Here is a 21,496-nt window from a genome sequence, read left to right as displayed (position 1 = left end):
CAGATCTTCATTGAGCGAAAACAAACTGAATGCTCTTGCGTTGCTGACTATAGAGTCAGATTTGTTTCTATCTATCGATTGTTATCCGATTATTATCCGCGAATTCGCAGCTGAAAAATCTAGACGTAAAGAACTGTGAAAAAGAAGTGTTTGAAAGAGGGTTTTTGTTGAATACCTTATCCATGCTGATGTCGAATTTGTTAATTCCGTTATGTATTTCATTATTAACGAACTATATTGTAATAAAGCACTGACAATAACAATCATATTTGATATATATATATATTTTTTTTTCGTCAAAAAAGGGCGGCAAGTTATGAATTGCCTAGGGGCGGCAAATATTTAAATCCGCCACTGTGTAAGTATGTATGTAAACAGAAGCACATACGGAAAAGGCGTATTTTCAAATGCATAAATATGAGTTAGTTATTCTTTTGTTTAAATACTTATATATTTTTTCATAAATGTTAATGCGCAAATAAAATTGTTAAAGTATTTGAGGGCGTAGTGGTTACTCCGTAGCGAATGTCATCTATTAGTCACTTATGTAAGTGTCTTGCACGGCCATATTATTGCTTCAATGACTTTTATATGGAAGTCGTTCATGACCTTTTCATACAAAGAGTAATTTAGTTTAATGATCATTGATGACATTCAAGCGACAATGTCCTGCAATGAATTTTTTATAAGTGACCGCTGCAAGACATTGTCTGTTGATAAGTCTTTGATAGGAGTATACCTGCATGACATTGCCAGCAGTGTCATTGTCGGCTATATGTCGTTTAGGATTCACAGCAATTGCGACGATGTCACTAAATTATCATTAGTGACGATGTCACCAGTGACCATTTTCGCTACTGGGTAAATTTGTATTTTTAACTAAAGTGTTTTTTATGCAACAAATGGACATTAGAAAGTAAACAAGCATACGTTTGGGCGAAATCGAACTTTTTATACAGCGCTGTATTTTTGCATTTCAGAAAACTTTCATAACAGCCCATACCTAAATAAAAGCGCCTGTAAAAAAATTCTCATGTTAATTTGAATGGATTTCGCTGAAACTTGAGATCTGCTCTAATTTTTCCTAAAAATAGAGAATTGTGAAATAAGGTAAATATGGCCTCATTGCCACTCTTGTTAGCGGGAATTTTAAATTTCATCCATTTCGAAAAAATTTAGTTTGTACTCTCTATTTTATTGGAAAAATCTAAATTTAAAATGTAGAGAAGTTTGAATAGTTGCAACGTCTATAAACCATAAAAATAGCCCAATCTTTAAATATAGCGAAATTTTTGAAAACTATCTGCTTCACAATCTTAGAAAAACAAAGGTTATAGGTACTTAAAAATTACATAGGTGTAAATACTGCAAATTTTCCAAATTTTTGGTATAATTTTTCTATTGAGCGAAAAATTATTTTCGCAAAATCACGCAAGACGATGCTAAAAGTCGAAAAATTTAGAAAATCTAAAATTACATATCCCGCCAAAATATTCAATTATATGCTCGGCAACTACATGAAATTCTCTAAAACATGCGTCTAATTTCAAGACCTGACTCACACTTGATTCTACTAATATACTTTAGCATAAACTCTGGCGTAAAACTGTAATTCACCCTCCTTTGTGCGATAACATCGCGGCGCATGCCGCAATCGGAGGAGAAAATAATGCAATTGAAGAAAATTTGCAGCAACATCATTAGAAAGCACCCAACCACCTGCAGAAATGATCCTTATGGGCAACACATAATTGCATACTATGCATAAATAAAATAAACAACAACGTATTTATGTATGCAAAATTCACAAACGAAAGCAAGTATTGTGTAATAAACAATTAATTTAAAACCAATCAACATTAATCAAAATGTTGGACGCCAATTCGAATTGTGCGCAATGATGCGGAGCAGCGGTCATCATCGAAGTGATGTGATAATTGTTCAGCATGCGGCTTTAGTGTACTCTGGGCTGCCTGTATACAGTATGTACATACGAATGCAAATGTGCTATACATCCCAATTGGAAAATGGAACGTTTGGTAATGTGCAAAGTATTGTATCACCCTTTTAACCGATACATTAAAAGATGTATAAGTTTTTGTACAGGTATAAAACTATAAATAGAAAACAAAAACAAAGAGAAAAAGTGTCGGTAACCCACGATTTGAACTCGCGATCAACAAGCTGGTAGTCGAACGTACTAGTGTTTGGCTACGGCACACAGTGGGGACAAATCAATTTTGAGAGTCCAAATATAAACCGATTTCAAGTTTCTTTTTTTTTTTAATAAAAGATAATTGAATTTCGCGTCGATCTATCCATGGCGATTTTTTAAAAAAGCTCTATGTTTTTATTTATTTATGTTGAAAAATTAAGGAAAAAATTTTACGTTTGAATGCTTCCACTTTTTTGGAAGATACTTGAAATTAATTTCAAATGTCTGCAATTATTTTAAAAATTATTCGTTAACATTTTTCCATTGCCCACATTTAATTAAAAAATGTATTTATTTAATTTGTTATCTTTGCTAGTATATATTTTGGAAGCCGTTTTTTTTACTGTTCGAAAGAGTCGAGAACAGCTGTGCCGACATTTTTGAAATTTGTGCATCGAATCTAGGCTCTCCAAGGCTGATAATAGAAGAAAAATAATTTCGATATATCAAGGGGCGTGGCACCTCACATACAAACTAAAGTTTTCACACAACATATCTCCGGAAGTATTCATCGTAGAGTGCTGCAACTTAGTATAGAGATATAAAATATCAACGCCAATAATTAAATAATTGCAGACATTTCAAGTACTTTCCAATAAAGTGGAAGCATTCAAACGTAAAAATTTGTTTTCTTTAATTTTCCAACATAAATAAATAAAAAGCCAGAGCCTTTTTAAAAAATCGCCACTTATAGATTGACGCGAAATTTAATTAAAAATCGGTTCATATTTGGGCTATCAAAACTGTCGACAGCAACCTGTTTTGCCCCACTGTGCGGCAGCTGTTGAGATAATGTGCATTAGTGCAAGGCACATAAATTTGTTCTCAACCAAACCCGACGTTTGACAACTCATAGGTGTGAGCAAATTTTTGTATGTGTAAATGCATAGTATTATCGATTGTTTTGTTTCACTTGGACGTTGCACGATCAAGAACTTTCTTTCAAGTTGCAAGTCGTGTAGCAACTTGATATTCAAGTACTCCAGTATGTAGTCAGATTTTGTGTCAGATAAATGTGTGTGTTCGAGAACGAGGTGAGAATTTTAAGTTGTTTCCTTCACGACAGCATTTTGAAACGAAAACTGATTGCGAATCCGAAGAAAGGATTAAGTCTCAAAAGGGCTAACCTGGTCACACTGTTCAAGGCCAATGATGATCTTGCATATTACTTTATAAATCAATTCGGGCAGCAGAAAACATTTTTTCTTTGTAGGGAACGAGAGGTAAGCTTTTATTTAAATTTTTAATAAAAATAAAATATAACACCGTGCGACAGTCAATTTTACACGTACAAAAATCAATATAATCGCAAAACTATGGGCCAAATATGGTACCCGTAAAACTGTGTTTTTTTTTTGTTGACTAAGTTCAGGATTTTTTTAAGGACTTAGAAATTTCAAGTAAATTATTTGAAACATTCGTTGCAAAGTCGAATATAAATATATATACCCGTAAAAAAAGTAAATTCTTTAGAAATGAAAATTTTTTCCATGAAAACATGTACGATCCAAAGTAAATTGTAAACTCAATATAACGACACTTAACTCTTAAAAGCAATATGGTTTTAGAAACAACCAGGTCTATTTTTTAGCCGCTAACCTGTTACGTTTTTTTCACAGCGCTTTGTAATTTCATGAAGGGTTCAAATTAGGTCTACAAACCATTTACTCAAACATGGAATTCCTCTCCGCGTGTGTTAGCGTGGCTTTTTGCTGCCGCTGAATTACCAGGTATTAGTAATTCTACTCATAGGGTATCTATCCACATATCCACGACAAACCCTTAATACATGTGGGATGTCAGTAAGTATACTGAGCTGCGATGAGAATGGTATCAAGCAATTGCCATTTTACAAGGCACCTTTTGTTTATTGTTAAGCGAAAATGTATACAACGACAAATGTTAGCAGTAAGCAATATAGACATCGGCGTTATTTTGTTATCGATATCATATTTCGATAAAGGTCGGCAAAAAAGTAAATCCATATGGCATTGTTGGGCCCAGGACGGCCAAGATTGCAATCCGGCACTGAACACTGCTATTCTGCTAAGTTTTGCAAATTAAATAAAATTTTTGATAACGGCAAATTGCTTGCTCAAGTGACTAGTAAAACAAATAACTGTAGCTGTCAGTCACTTGGTGCATGTTATCAGTTATAATGTAATGCTGCGTTACGTTAATAGAGGTCAAGTTGCATGCATTTTATTACATACGTATTATATTCCTTTTTGTGTATATTTTTGTGGACTAGACAGAATAAATGCTCATAGTTTTAGCAAATATTTACTAAAAAAATATATTTATAATAATCATTGCATATTTACTTAGTTCATTCTTAATTAAAACTTTGTTAAATTCAGTTTATTTTATCTTAGATTATGCATATTTGAATTAAAAGCGTAGACGTACTTAAAATTTAAGTATTTAAATATCGTACTAAAATATTACGTAAATTCAAAAGCTATACGTGTACATAGAAAAGTGTGTACAAGTGGCCAGAGTAATCACTTGGCATTAAAATAATATTCTTCTTCTTCTTGATTGGCGCTGTAACCGCCTAAGTCGTTACGTCTCTGTGCCAACTGACACCGATTGAGTGTGGGCCCTTTTCTTCCGTGATTACCAGCATCGGAATCCATGTTGTATATTTTCAAAATGAGCTTGTTTGTATTCCATAACCTTTGTTCAGCGAGAGTGACCTTTGCTACTCAATAACCTACCCAAGCATAGGAAACATCCGGTTTGGAGGAATGTGAAGAGCTTGCATTCTAGTGTCTTGGAATAAACCAAAAACATTAATGCGTCATTTCGGCTCCGCAAAGAAGTGAGGTTTTTATGAGAAACTCTTTCAATGCAGATATGCATTATGTAAAACAAAGAGTCATAAATGCTTCTAGTACTTTTCAACGGGTAGCATTTTAGCAAAAATAACAAAGAATTTCTTGAAAAATTTGGGACTATACAATAGACTTTTATCAGTAAGTGATCTTATTAGTGATCATAATTGGCAATGTTTCTGTGACGCCCTTTAGAAATAAAACATTTGCTGATGTCTGAAAACTAAATGTAAATATGTACATAAATACTTATAAGGGATCGTTACGGTTATCATATTTATAATAATTTAACCGTTAAAATTATATTTATTTTTTTTTCAAACAAATTTAACCATTATTTTATGGTATTTATTTTTTCGAACAGGATCGAAATTTTCGGGTTATTACTTTTATACCCGAGCGCACTTGTTCACCTGGTATTATAGCTTTGTTCGCATAACGGTTGTTTGTAACAGCCAAAACGAATCGAGATAGGTATAGACAAACGTATACATAAATGATCGGAAAATGCAAAAACTATGATATTTCAGTAAATATTGGGTCCAAATTGTTGAAGATTGGTATGTGAAGTAGAATTTTGGTACAATATAATGTGGCGTATTCCTGTTTTCGTACGAATCGAAAATTTGAAAATTTTGTATAGAAAATGATAAGAAAATTTCGAGTTTTCGATTCATACGAAAACAAGAATAATAATAATAATACTAGATTGGCGCTTACACATATGTTAGTGTTTGGCCGAGCTTCTCCACCGATTGGTGGCGTGCGCCTTGATGTTGTTACACAAAGCGGAGGGACCTACAGTTTTACGCCGACTCTGAACGGCAATTGTATTTTTATGAGAAGCTGATTTTCATGGCAGAAATACACTCGGAGGTTTGCCATTCCCTGCCGAGGGACGACCGCTGTTAAGAAAAAACCGTTTTCTATATTTTTGCGACGTTGCTTTGACCAGGGCTTGAACCCAGGTGCTGATGAGTGAAAGCCCGCACTGCTTACCACTACACCACAGCGGCCGACGGTAATATAAATAAAGAAATATTCCTTCGAATTGATAACCTCCTCTTTTTTAATGTCTTTTAAAAATAACGATTTTACAATGATCCTTATATAAAAATCTTGGTAGTTAATGGTTATTTACGATCCCTGGTATTTATTTAAAACCAGCTTAAGGTCAGCGACTTTGCTGCGCTTTTTAAGTTAACTTTTCAACATTTTTTAGTGCCCGATATGATCTGCATGCGAATACAATTTTTTTCTCCGAGAGTTTAACCCATACAATACTGGTGTTACTTCCTTAGTACTTGATTCCAAAAATGTTAGGGGTATTCGACAAATTGACCAATTGACCTGACACTCCGGCAAGAGAGCTGATTAGCTCAAACCAACGAATGTTGTCAAAGTGATTGGCATAAATAAACAAAAGTAGAGATATGAAATCGTTTTATATCAAAATTCAAGTCCTTTAGCATTCAAAGTTGTCGATATATGTATGCAGGTGAGCATGCATACAAAAAAGGGTAAAATTGTATAAGCGCCTCCAGATATCCTAGGATATCCAGATATCCTACGGTCACGTGTGTATCAAGAATAAGTGTTTGACCGATAGAGGTTTGATCAGAGACCAAACGAATATTCTGTGGCAGTCAGACAGTCCACAAAGCTTTATACTCACATATAGCCATCGGCGTAGCCAGAATGAAATTTAGGGGGGAGGGGGGGGGNCCTATTAAGCTGGCATTTCAGGGTACTATTTTATATATATATAAGGAAAATTTGAAGGTTAGGGGGCGGCTCGAGTACCCCCCTGCCCCTACCTGGCTACGCCCATGCATATAGCCAATGCAAATTGACTTACTGAGAGCTGTTCATCTCTGATCGAGTTAGAGCAGAGTTGCAAGATCCTAAATGACTAATCACTCTTGGCAACACAGGCAATCCTTGTAGAGATCTCACAAGTGGAACTAATATCATCGCCAAAACACATAGCATCGTAAGAAATTAGTATACCATATGGTTTCACAGCGCCATTATACTTCCCCTATGCTGTGAGCAGGGTTCTGCTCTTCTAGCCTTTCAAACTAATAATTTTCGATTAAAAAAATTATACATAATAATAAATGACGTTCTTCCAGCAAACAAGCGCTCCATACATGAAAATTGTAGGCTACAAATTAGATCACATTATTTTCTAATAAATTATTTATGCAGTTTCTTTTCCAAACGGCGACACTTACATTTCTTACACTTTCCACTACCTTCTTCAAGTAAGTTTGAAATGCAATCGATTACTGCAGCAGCGAACAAACGCGGTATTGCACTCCACGGAACTGAAGTTTATGGCAAGTGCGCTGGCATTAAAATATGAGCAGCACGTTCAAAACTGGTCATACAACTTTGTAAGACACGATTTTTAGAGATCCAAAAACATAAACAATTATACGCGCCAAACAAAACGATGAATGCTAAGCTGGCACGAAAAATCCCATTTGCTAGCTTCACTGTATATAAGTACGGACGGGATCAGAACAACAACATCAACGATCGAAAAAAACTAAATAAAAGACTCGTTTTTTGGTACGAGTACTAAAATAAACAGAAAAAGACAAAGAGCGCGACGCACAGCTGTTTTACACACTCTTATTAAAGTCCAACTGTGACACGGTGACTTAGTGAACTCCCTCACTTGGTACAGTTGCTCTGTTGGCCGATCGCGCAAAAGTTTAACGCCTATCACTAAGCGGTTGAACCAACCAAATATCCGTTTGAAATCAAACCGTCCGATATGAAGCTGCTACGCCAACCAACTAAAGCACAAATGTCGCATAGCTAAGCGGTTAAGTGGCATTCAAAACGCTTTGATCGCCGCGATCACCGCCACCGCGCTCAGCTAACTAAAGGTTGGATGGAGCGATGGTATGCCGTCAAGTATGTCAGCCCATTGAAAATCTACTACATAAACATTAAATAAAGAGGAAGAAATTTATAAGTAACTACTTATTCGAAAAACTCTCAGGGCCCTCTAAATTAAAATGATTGCAATTGCGCACACACATCAGCCAACTAGTCATGCCCGCTCTTGAGTGCTGATAACATTTATGGGTATTAGTAGTTTGGCCTTTGCGTGATCGCAATCGCCACAAAGAAACAATAAACATTAGTGCTAAAACACCAAAGCAGTCAAGCGAAATCGCAATATTATCAGCTTTGTATTATTTACTTAGCTATCAGCTGCAGAGAAGAGCGTTTTGCCACACGGATCACATAGCAGACGATCCTCCGTTCAATATTTGTGTGATCAATAGTTGTGCTAATTTGTTTGGTCTGCGTAAATATGTATGTGTAATTTATGCGTAATTGCTGTTGACATTGCGATCAAAAAATCATTCTTAAAGACCAACTGCCTTATCAGTATTATTAAACATACATAAATAGTTTTGGCATCCAAGCAGAAACCCGCGCATGACTACAGTGATTGTGGACGTTGGACATTTCTGCGATTATTCGCGTGCCAGCAGTGATTGATTTAAGTTGAATAATCTCTCAATGTTTATGAAATCCCCATAGGGAAAAGTAACTGCTAGTGAATCAAGGAGACTATCCAAAAACAAGGAAAGACTCAGATTTATTTCTGACAATGGTGGCTGTGGAAGCTTTTTAGATGACTGTTGTCGACCGTTTTACCAACTAAAAATAATCCTTGAAACCGTACTCAGTATCCTCCCTATAGATCATTGTACATAAATAAGTAAACTCCAGAGAGTGACCCCAAATAAGTTAAGATATCTGTCCAAAATTCTCGACAAGTCCATTCCAATACTTGCACGGGTTACCTCATGGAATGATTGGAATCTAGACACAGAAAAATGCAGCAATTTCGAGCCCTGAAGAAGATCATAATAAACGGTCGAAACGTCGGCAAAACAAAAATAAGAAAAGGCATTTTTCTAAGCACGGGACTGCATACCCGAAAACAAGACTAGATTTTTTTCATGAACCCACTAAAAATCGCTAAATCGCGTTTTTTGCTATAACTTTCTAATTGGCTATCCGATTTTTTTTTTTAGCTTTTATGTCACGGAAAAGCCTCGTTAAGGACTATAATTGAACCCTTTTTAGAAAGGTCGTCATCGTTTTTTGAGAGCCTTAGATTTATAGTATAAAAATAAAAATCAAGGGATAATAATTCCAAAATTATTGAAGGTATAGATTACAACGAGTTTGAGGGCCCAAATATAGGCCTGAGCTAGACCTGAATGTTATAGCAAAAAACGAGATTTAGCGGCTTTTAGCGGCTGCCTAAATAAAATTTTTTACACCCAAAATTTTCTTTCGACATATGTATATAAGTGTTTTAATAAAACTGGCACACGCTAAACTTTTTTTCTTTCGTATGTCGTGATATCCGACGAGTTATATTTCTAGGTAAACGGTGAAAGCCAAGTGCATTCCAGCCACATGTCTCGCAGAAAGACTTCAGACCGTCCAATGTCAAGGTCGACCTTTTCAAATTTATTTATGGCAATATAATTGTTGCGGCAGAGTACAGCCTCTCAGTTGATGCCATCAGACTCTTGCGGTCAAGGTTATTTGTGTGTTATGCTATAGCGATATCGTGGGTGAAGCACAGAATGCATAGAAGAAGTGAATTAATCACATCTCTCGTTACATGTGGGAGTTCTGTTCCTTTATTGTTCAACATCGCCTCAAGTGCCAGTCCATTAGTGGAGGCAGCCGTCTTAGCCTGATCTAACTATTCTGAAAGCATTCCTTACGATGATCATAACAACGAAAACCAAGTCTTTGAACTTGTGATCGAAATAAGTAGAAAGTAGGAAGAACAGGCCTGATAATGTTCTGCTTTAATACAGACACCGATTAATCCGTACTGCTTCTTTTTTTGATCTCAGTATTCAAAGTTTTTACAGATCGATCAAAATAGGTTAGATTAGATTAGTTTAGTTGAAGTTCCAAAGTGCTTCCAACATTCCAATATGGCTTTAGCTAAACTATATCGTGTATTTTGGAATGAATTTCCATCATAACTTGTCACATTTGGTTTGGCAATGTGCCATCTTGAGTGCCAGCACGAAAAATTACCCTGAAGTTGGCACAACACTGAAACCGGCTGGTCTGCAAACAAAACTTTGGCAAAAGATAACGGAAAATCGTTCCACAATACATAATTTTTAAGAAATTTTTATACGAAAATATTTTTTAGTCGATTCAAAATCATTCGAATTAATAAGTAAAATGAACTATTTTTATGTGGGTGTCAAATGAGAGAGATTTAAAGTAAGCTTGATCAAAGAGGTTAACCACCCAACCATTGACCATGTCCTCAGAAATAATTTGTAAAGTGTCCAGCAAAGGGAAATGTAGCTCTGAGTAAGAGCTTCAGAATTATCTGCATAACTCTATAGAATTCTAATTGAGGTCCAGCTGTTACATTTAAGAGCATAAAACAATTCGGTACATTCTCCCGCAGGTTCGATTTCTTCCGCAGGTAAGAGATAAGAAACCGGTAGCATACGGCCTCCAGCGTTTAAAAAAATGTCGAACATTTATTTCACAATTCTTTTTGTGGTTATCATACATTTGTAAGCGTATATTCACTCAATGCGGTATCTATCTATCTATAGCTTAGTATGTAGTTAGCCATGATACGTTATTATTTGCCCCAAAAATGTTAACAGGTGGTAATTAAGATATCGCCAACACGTGTAAAACAATATACATACATAGTACAGACCACGATAAAAACATAGTAAGGTAGAACCGCTGAGAGTCACTTTTGAAATTCTTGACGTTTTCAAACAATTTAATTTTTAAATTTACTCACAAACTCACACACACATTTTCATTTTCAATCTCAAGCAACAACCATTTCGAACAATTTCAGTTTTTTATTTTCACTTTTATATGATTTTAAAATGTTGGCAAACTTAAAAAAAAAAAATCATGGCCGACAAATTGAGAGAACGGTTCTACCTTGCTATGTTTTTATCATGGTACAGACATATTTATCTACCAAAACAAATAGTATAAACAAATGTGACATTGTTTGTTTGATAGGTACTATCAATATGTATATATTTCTAAAATATGTGTTGCGATATTTGTACTAAATACTTACACATTATCTATTACCACACATTGGCCAGATATGCAAGATTAAATATATTAATATGTATTATTAGCATTAATCTATGCAAATAAGATAACGGTATCATATATTTATTATGACACTTCAACAGAAACCAGTAAATGCTATTCACTCGAAAAGATAAACTAGACCGGAGAGAAATAAATACGACGAAGTTATCTGAATAAATTGCTCTTGCAAATGATAATCACATAAACAATGCATTTCCGCTGAATTATTTGTAAATTATTAAAATAAACAAATTGTGCAACAGTGTTAGATAAAAGGATTTTTTGCATGTTATACATTTGCATGCATACATATGTATGTAAATTATTTTTTGCGACGCTATAAGCGAGTGTTCGCACGCATTTGTAATGTAAAGGGATTTGGTGATCTGAAAATTAGACTGAGGAATACCATCAACTCCGTCAGAATTGTGAAGATCCTCTCAGAGCCGTTCGATATCAAATGACTATCTGTCTGCGATCTAGTGTTGGAGAAGGAAATAAGAGCATCAGAACTAGATCGCTCAGAAACCATCCTTTGTACGAGTGATATCATCAGCCTTAATAACTGATGACAAGTGGTCGTAATTTGGTGAAAATACTCCTCCGAAAATTTGAGTTTTTTGTACCGGTTAGCAATAAAAAACCCGAGCTTTTAGAACCGGTTGCGAATTTTAAGGAAACCGGAGTAGTCACGACCATTTTATTTCTAAAATTAAATAAGCTTTTGCACCAGTTACCGATTTCCACAAAACCTAACCTATAGTACCGGTTACCAATTTTATTAAAAATGCGGGTTCACTCAATTCTTTATATGTATATACAAACTAATATGTGTATATGCGTATGAGAAGGAATAAAATAAAAAATAAGATGCTTCTACATACGTAGGTGTTGAATATAGCCGAGTAGAAATGAAGCATAAACATACGCAAAGAACTTCGCCGCGCACAGTGGTCCAGCCCTATACATTTTTTGGAAAAAAATAGAAGGAATAGACCCTCAATTTTCCGTGTTTAACATTTATGGTCATAAATCAAGAAAAAAACGTAAAAATTGGCGTGATCGATTTAATTCGAAGCATATCTCCCATACAAACTTAACCTTAAAAACGTCTTAAATATGCCATAAAAAATGCACCGATGAATATAAGAGTCTAAAATTTTGTCTATATGTTTGTAATAACGTGGTATATGAACTCCATAAAAAGGGCGTAATCGATGTATTTGAAAGCAAACCTTCCATACAAACCTAGCCTCAAAAGTACCTTAATATTGCCTAAAAAAAGACGCCAGACGAATATATGTATCCGAAATTTTGTCCATATGTTTTTAATTATTTTATGTGTGAACCCTAAAAAATTTGACATAATCGGTTGAATTCAAAGCATACCACCCATACAAACCTAACCTCAAAAAGGCAGTAAAAAGCGGACCGTTGAACATATTCCGAAATTTTTCCTCCCATGCAAACTTAACCCCGAAAACACCTTAAAAATACCATGAATGTCATCACTACTACTTACATAAGGTTACGTTAAAGTTGAACAAAAATCTTCTTAAGTTATAATGAATTTTTCTTATTCAAATATCACTTGGTTAGGCTAAACCATTCCAATATAAAAATTCAATACTCAAAAATTTTTTATTTTTTCCGCCGAAATACCACTGTGCGTCATATGAATGGCAACAAATGCTCCAGCGCTGAAAGTATTGCAACGCGGTACGCACTGGTGATGGCAGGCGAAAGATGAGGCCTCCTCTGCTATGAAAAAACCAGTGCATTTCTTACTGACCACTACTATAATATCGAGGCTGTTTCAGTGTTAGTAATATTTAATTTCTAGACTCGGCTAAAGGTAAGAACACAGCATTTATGGTTTTTTATGACACGTGTATGGAAATTGATTACACCTCCTGCCATAACAGAGATACGGGATACGTGTATGCATTTAAATCTACATATACATACACATACGCTCAGTCGTGCATACATATGTACACCCATATGTATATTCTGGAACGTGATAATGCCTACTTTCTACGATTGTGGTCTGTTTATCCAACAGAAAAACCACAAACAATTGAAAGCTCCGTTTTATGCAATGCCCTTGATTTAAATGTTCAATAAATTTTCTGTGTCAATCAAAGAAATTACGGCAATGTACAATTAGCGCAATTATGCAGATCAGTTGACAATTACAAGTACCAATATCCGTACATGGGCGCTATATTGATTGATATTATAGATCCAGGTAATTGAACTTGCATACTATGTATGTGTGTATGCATGTATATGTATATGTAGATTAGGGCGGGTCAATTTGTATGGGAAATTTTTGTCGACTATTCTATGTGAATTCCAAAGATAATTTTCCGAAGAAACTATGGGTCTTAAGTCAATTTCGAGCTAACCTTATTGCAAAAAAAAACGAATTTTTTCTTTAGAAACGTTTTATTTTGCTTTAGTGTCGTAAAGAATTGTTTAAATTTTTTACATAAACATGCTATAACGGTTTTTTTTTGGCATGAGGAGTTCATTTATGGACTATCTCTTTCTTAAAAGATTCGGCAGAGGGTAGAAAAAAAATGCTTTTTGGTAGGAACGAAATTGGTTTTATACCTATGGTTTCTTCGGAAAATTTGCTTCGAATTTCAAATAGGACACTCATATTCCATAAACCGCTTTTTAAAAAAGTGACCCACCCTAATGTAGATATTTACATACATACGCATGTACCTACATATGTTTTTGCAATGCATTCAGCAACTTAAGGGATAAGTGCTGTTCGACACTTAAAGGTATATTTTGGTACGTATGTATAAACCCTTGTGGTCAGCTAATTAAGTTAAGTGGCAATTGGACCAGTTTTGGCTATTTTTCTTTTAACTTTTTAATGTTTATGTTTTTTTTTATAAAACTTTAAAAAATAACGTAACCATTATCACATAAATCCGCATTTCAAACTTCGTACAAAATTTATAAAAATCAAACAAACTTTAACAATTACACCTAGAGACCCAATATGATTATTATTTTAATATTTGAGATCAAAAACGTTACCTTTTATAAGAGAAATTTTTTTTCGTCTTTGCATAATAATAATTTGCGAGAAATATCTTTTTTTGTCTCGCGGGACGATTATTTTCTGATGGAAATTATTTAAGCCTTTTCGTAATATTTGTATGGAAATTTTATTTTTCTCGTCTCTCGGGACGTTTATTTCAAGATTACAATACAAAAATTAGTCAGACTTTTATTTTTTTCATCTTGCGGGATGATTATTTCAAGACGGAAATGATTTACGCCTTTTCATAACAATTATATGCGACTTTTATTTTTCTCGACGACGTTTATTTGAAGACGACAATGATTTACGTCCCACGTTTTTTCTTAATAGAATCGGTACGTGTACTGGCGATTTCACGAAATTAAACGTAAATATCTCCGAGCTCAATTATTGGAGTTTTATTTGCTAACATCTGGCAACCCTTTTCAAATCCCTTTAATATGACACCTCATTTTTGAAAATCAAACCAATGATACGGATTTGATGGCATGAACAATCGTGGCGTTAAATATTTAACTTAACAAACTCAATTAAGAGTTTCATTTCAATAAAAGTCCCATATAATTATTAGGAGAAGACATATATCATTCTGGTCTTGAAATAACCGTCCCGAGAGACGAAAAAATATAGAAAATCCCATATAATTATTATAAGAAGACGTAAATCATACCGTCTTGTAATAAATGTCATGCGAAATGGAAAAAAATAAAATTTACATTATTATGAGAAGACGAAAATGAATTACATCTTAAACTAATCGTCCCGCTAGACGAAAACAACTTTTCCATTGTTCAGTAATAATTATAGAGCAATAGTCCATTTTATTATTGTCTCTTATTACACTCAAAAATTTTAAATTTTTAATAAATATTAAATTAAAAACTATAGGTATGCTATAAAAATAGATGCTAGAAAATCGCGTTGATTTTCAATAATTCTTTTGGCTGACGGTGTTGAGCACTTTCTCATGTAAAAAGTACGCTCGACAATTACTTTTATATGAAGAAAAATGCCTAATACCGTCAGCAAAAAAAAAAAAAATTGTTTAGAATCAACACGATTTCTAGCGGTTTAAAATTTGCACTATAAATCTGCATACCTAAAAATTTTCTATAAAAAGTTTAACAATTTTTGGTGTATGTAATTGTTAAGGTTTGTTGAATTTTTATAATTTTTGTAAAATGTTTTAAATGTGGATTTATGTGGTGCTGTTTATATAATGTGCTAGACTTTTATAAAAAAAAATTATAAAAATTAAATAAACAAAAGAAAAATAACCAAAACTGGTCAAAATGTCACTTAACTTAATTAGCTGACCACAAGTGTATGTACTTGTAAATATGTAGGTACTTACATCCATGCACATTATGAGATATGAATACTCTATTGACAATCCATACTCGTATTTGCATAATTTTCACATGCACGATTATCGTGAAATTTATTGTTGCCAAAGCAATTGGAATCTGATTATAGTAGAGCTTCTCGCTGAATGGTACCTATGGAATCCCTACAAACTGTGAGGTGTTATAAATCCAGAAAGAATGCATTGTAAATTTCAGGTTTTGCTGAAAATAGCGCAGAGGAAAGAATATAATTAAAACAAATATGATAATACAATGAAAAGTCACGGATGTCTGGAAGAAATTATTTATGTTATCAAGCTTACTAAAACAACTATGTATGCTAGGAGTATATCTGTGTTCGTATGGAAAAGTAGCTTATGTCGAAAGGCTGGCTTTAGTATAATGCGGCAATCCCTTTATTTTTTAAACGGCAAGGAATTTTTTGATGAGACTTAATAAGAATATTGACTTGCTAGTATCGGAACTATTTCTTCCACGTTTATTTGCCAAAAGTTGTTCAACGGCTTAGCGCCAGTGAGTCATTCGCAATCGTATGCTGCGAATGCCGATTTATACTAAAGCCAGCCTTTCGACATAAGCTACTTTTCCATATGAACACAGATATGTATGTATGTAAATAACTACATGACTGAGCGTCTGCCAACTAATTTGATAAACAGCTATCATCTGTGATTTTAAGATAATTTTTTAAGTACACAAATTGTTAGGGACAAACAAAGTCACGCGCGTTCGTTGTCACGTTAGTGGCCGTGAAATACTTACATATGTTTTAAGCAGGTTAAGTGGGTGGCGATGGGGTGGAAAATTTTTCGGAAAATTTCCTCATTAATTATAAGAGGCTAAACTGGCAAACTTTTTGTTACTGCCATCTGGTTTGAACTCTTCTCAAAGCGGTGCTCTGGAATTGAACCTAAAAAAATCTAGTTCTTAAGCGCCGTCTCCACAGCTTGTAGAGGAAACAAAAAATCTCCGCCGGCACAGAGCACAAACTTAATATGTATTATGTATGTATGTAAGATGTATATGTATGAGGTGGTTTTTACATCCAAAAGAATATCAAGTATGTACCAAATGCGGGCAGATTACAGATGTCTGTAAGCTTTGGAATTATCCCTAGTATTGTTCCGATACAGGTAACTATGAGTAAATACTCGATACTTGCTTCAAGTACTGAGTACTTTTTGTACTCGAATCCTTCCCGCGGTTAAAGTATTTACTTGCTTTTCCACCTATTTAGATGTTTGATTGTGACAATATATGAATCATGCTATAGTGCTTTTGGCAACACATTTTTACCTTAAGTTGTATCCGACCGTAACTTGTATGAAGCAAATAAAATAACATGGCGATAACGCAGTTGGTGAATCGGACTTCGACAGCGCGTTAAAAAGTGCAGTTGAATTTTGGACCACGAAATTTTAAAGATGTGATTAATTCTGAAAATTATTTTAATAAAGCAGTGCAATGTAGAATAACAATATGCGTACCAAACGAAATAGAAAATTCTATATATTTAAAAAAATATTAGGGCTATTCAACTAAATGCGTAAATGTCTCGTAACCATGTAAACCTCGTTAACTTACTTAATTTTGTATGGAAAATCAGTTTATTTACGAGGTTACGACGCATATACGCATTTCCAAGAATACCTATACTAAATTTTTTGTTGCATAAAATAAGTCATACATAGGTACATTAGAGTGGTCCTTAAAACCCAAATTAATGACTTTTTTTCAGTCTTATACCCACGGTCATAGATATCACAAATAAATTCTGGTCCCGATTGGAGACGGTTAAAGCCTGTCGCACTGGGAGCAAAATACAGATTCAAAAATTTAAATTTAATTTATTTTTTGTTCATCTAATACCCAAAATCGATACGATCATAGCTGAATATATCACACTTAAACTTTAATCGAGACCAAAATTTATATGTGACATATTCGACTATGATAGTATGATTTTGGATATAAGATGAAAAAAGTTAGTTTTGATTTTATGAGTCTCCATAGAGGAATCTGAACTTTGCCCCATGTGCGAAGCGCCTTAACCGTCTCCAATCGGGAACAAAATTTATATGTGATATCTTCGACTATAAAAGTAAATATATACTATAGTAGTATAGAATAGTAGGGTTTGAGGCTTAGGAAATCTGATGCAAAAATTTGCTTCCTACATTTAGTGACCTCCCTAATGTAATTTATATAAATTACGGGTTCGCTCGAACGTTTAATTTTTTACTTACTGCTGCCAACTAAGTAATAACGAAAAGCGAAGAATATCACGAGTAAACTAACGGATATATTTTATAGAGGAATTTTTTTCTTTAATTTGTGAATTTTACAACAAAACTGTTTATCGACTAGTAAAATACATATGTAATTCAAATGGTCTGTGTTTATTGATTGTTTAGAAAAATTAGGAGTTTCTACTTGGAAATCGAGTGCCACAGTAACATTAGGTACAATCCGTTTGGATACTTCTTTTATTATTCTTCCAACAGTATTATGGGATAAATTGTGCAGATTAGCTATAATGCACCAATTTTCATGAAATTTTATTTAGAAAATTTAATTACAATCATATAATTTTTATGAATACATATTTCTTTTTTAGGAATCTAAAATTATATAGTACTTGTGTGCTGGAGACCTCTGTTATTTCTCGGATTTTCCATATACAAGTAAAAAACACGGTTCATTTTTTCATTAAACTCAAGAGCCACTAAAAAAATACAAAGTTAAATCGCAGAAAATGCATATTTATAATTTTTTAGACTGTTAGAAGAGTTGAGTATCAGCTTATTGCTGCTCTAACTTCAATTCCATCTCTATATCGAATATGAACGAGATATAGTATACCGTAAATTAAAGCAGCTATCCTTATTTGGAACTTACTACAGGTCGTTGAGTTTTTCAACCTTGCACATGCACGTGTGGCCGCCAGTATGCCACTGCAAAGAACCCGCTAAAGTCGTTTGAAATAACGGACAAAATACCTACAAGGCAGCCTAATAGTATGCAAGCTTTTACGTGCGCCATGCTTCGGGCACAATATCTTCCACAGCTATCAAACTTTAACATCCACTCCTTATGTGTCCACGTTCGTTGACAGGCATCAGCTGTTTGGCACAGTTTTTGTTGAATAGCAGCGGTGATTGGGCGTTTAGTGACTACTTGCAATTAAGTTTGTGAAAATTGTGAGTGAAAATAAGAAATTAATTAAAGTTTAGTGCACCTAAATTATCTTTTCATAAGCACGTAAAAAGTGTGTGTTTTACGAATAACATATCTACTATAGTTTGAAGCGTTATTTTTCGGACAAGCCTCTTCGCGTTTCTTAGCTTTGCTTAAATCGTTTATTTCTGTTTGCTGTTATTGTTGCGGATGATACTCACATATGCACATACATACTTACATATGTATGCATGAGAAAAGTAGTGTCAAATTTTATGACCAGTTGCGCATTCCCCATAGCCATACACAAAATTTTTAACTATCGTAATTCATTGTGAAAAGTGTATATCTAAGTATCCAAAGAGCAGGCCAAAATGCTCTGGCGGAAATTCAAATGAGTATTTGCATTGGTAGATATGTATGTATGTACATTAGACTGTACCGGAAAAAAGTTCGCCATACACCTTAGGCAAATAACACAGCGACGCGACAAAACATTTTCGGATAATAGCGACAAAAACAAACCTTTGTTTTTCAATGTTGCAACACATAGTGAAGCGGACAGCGAAGAAAGCGACAAGCGGGGTCTGAATTGACAGATGCCTTCAGATGTGACACATTGCACATTCCAGAAATTAGTATTGATAGTTTTATATGTACATACATACATATGTATATGTATGTATATCGACGGCTGAGTGGAAGATCGACCTATCTCGGCAGTCAGTTCGAAAACGCCCTATCTCAGAAAACTTTTCAAGAACCCCCTATCTCATGATTTTATTGAAGAACGCCCTATTTCAGAATTCGTTTCAAAAAAGAATTAGGTTCGGCAAAACAAAAGGGTGGGGTTTAGTACCGCTCACAACTATTTCGGGCTATTCCGTCCAAATGGGTGGCCCGATCCAAAAAAAAATTTCACACACTTGTAGTCAAGGGTCCACGCAATATTTTAACACTCACTTTTGTAAATTTTGGTTACTAATTTATTTACAAATTGGGTTTGAAATATGCCCTTTTTTGTAAAATTCGGAAATTAGCGTACATTTATCACTCCTATTCTGCTTAAATTAGCCACTTCACCAATATATTTTTGTATTCCCCTTCACTTTACANCAAAAAATCTAAAATGCATAATTGGAGACTTAGGGCGAACTTTTGATTTGCTTGCAAGGTGGTGCGGCCTAATGTACATATGTACATACATATTTATATACACAAGCTTTCGCTCACATCCGTTTGTTTATTAACTACCACAATTGCATAAAAGGACAACTGAGAGAAATTGTGAATTGACTTCCTCTTTTCGGGTTCAAGCCATAAGCAAACGTTTCTACATAAGTAGTTGCTTTATCCAAAAGTGTAGGCAAATACAAATATTTTGATATCGAATAACATACATATACACATCCATTCGCGGTCAGCGTTTTGCTCCCATTTTCTCATTAATTCACTCAGTGTTTCGGTATGCATTATTAATGCTGCCGCAGTTTCTCAACGTTGCTAGGGGTCATGTGCTTGGTTTGGGGTAGATTCTGGTTGCGAGCGCAACTTTCTTTCATCATCATCTCATCATACTTGATCTCTACTCAATGAATACGAGTACATTTGTCAACGTCTCGTTTGGAAATTACTTACTTGAGGAAAAAAAAACCCGAAATAGTTTTTTAAATACAATTTAAAGGGGGGTTTCGACTGAATTAAAATAAGTCGTAAACCAACCTACATTTAAAATGCTCAGCATAACGCCAATCGGTCTTACACCCAAATCCGCGCGAATGATGTGGGCCAATGGCGAATTCACCCAAGAAGCTTTGGTCACATTGTGACAACAAACCCAGCCGGAAAGCTTGCAAATGTCGCGTAACTGCAGTACGGAACAGGAGCTGTTCTATATTCGCCAAACAATTAAGTTTGCTATGAGGAAAAAAAAATTACCTAAACATTAGGAAAGCTTTAAAAGGACACCTCTACATCTACCTGATCTTAGCGCCATTGCCGAAAGCGAAACTGGGTACGGGTTTGCAGAAGCGCATTTCATTTGGCAACCGAACAAAAAAAAAGAAACGACTGACGGAAAATTCTTTGAAAAATTTGTACGATGAAGGCAGATGGACAGGCAATGACAAGGTTGAATGTTTTAACCATGATAAAAACATAGCAAGGTATAACCGTTCTCTCAATTTGTCGGCCATGATTTTTTTTTTTGAAGTTTGCCAACATTTTAAAATCATAAATGTGAAAATAAAAAAATGAAATTGTTCGAAATTGTTGTTGCTTGAGATTGAAAATGAAAATGTGTGTGTGAGTTTGTGAGTAAATTTAAAATCTAAATTGTTTGGAAACGTCAAGAATTTTAAAAGTGACTCTCAGCGGTTCTACCTTACTATATTTTTATCATGGTTTTAACTATGTACCTGAAAAATTGCCAGAGTCAGGTGAAAATTAAGCTAAGGAATGTAAACTCAATTCATACATACTATCGCATTCATACATAGGCCGCAATTATAGCCTTGGGGGAATTCACATTCCTTCTCCCAAAGAGAAGCCCCCAAAGTATACTAAACAGACTCTCAAAAGCTACTATCAGACCTAAAAAGCGTCTTTTTACATGCAGTCTTACTAAAAATGAGTTTAATATAATAATAAAATAACAGATTGGCGCTTACACATATGT

General features: G+C 34.4%; 1 protein-coding gene across 2 annotated transcripts in view; it reads right to left on the bottom strand.

Annotated features, from left to right (window-relative positions):
- LOC108373234 (facilitated trehalose transporter Tret1-2 homolog) overlaps window positions 1–7,845 on the bottom strand; it is a 15,454-nt gene extending 7,609 nt beyond the window's left edge. Inside the window, exon 1 of one of the 2 annotated variants that reach the window (XM_017629101.1) lies at window positions 7,290–7,845. The gene's annotated coding sequence lies outside the window, so the exon portion shown is untranslated. The remainder of the gene's footprint in view (window positions 1–7,289) is intronic. The other variant, XM_017629108.1, reaches the window with a different exon arrangement.
- Between the last annotated feature and the right edge of the window lie 13,651 nt (window positions 7,846–21,496).

Source organism: Rhagoletis zephyria, unplaced genomic scaffold, assembly GCF_001687245.7.
Source record: "Rhagoletis zephyria isolate East Lansing unplaced genomic scaffold, Rhagoletis_zephyria_1.1 Rzeph_scaffold_00078, whole genome shotgun sequence".
NCBI classification, from domain to species: domain Eukaryota; kingdom Metazoa; phylum Arthropoda; class Insecta; order Diptera; family Tephritidae; genus Rhagoletis; species Rhagoletis zephyria.
This window is presented reverse-complemented; position numbering and strand designations above follow the sequence as displayed.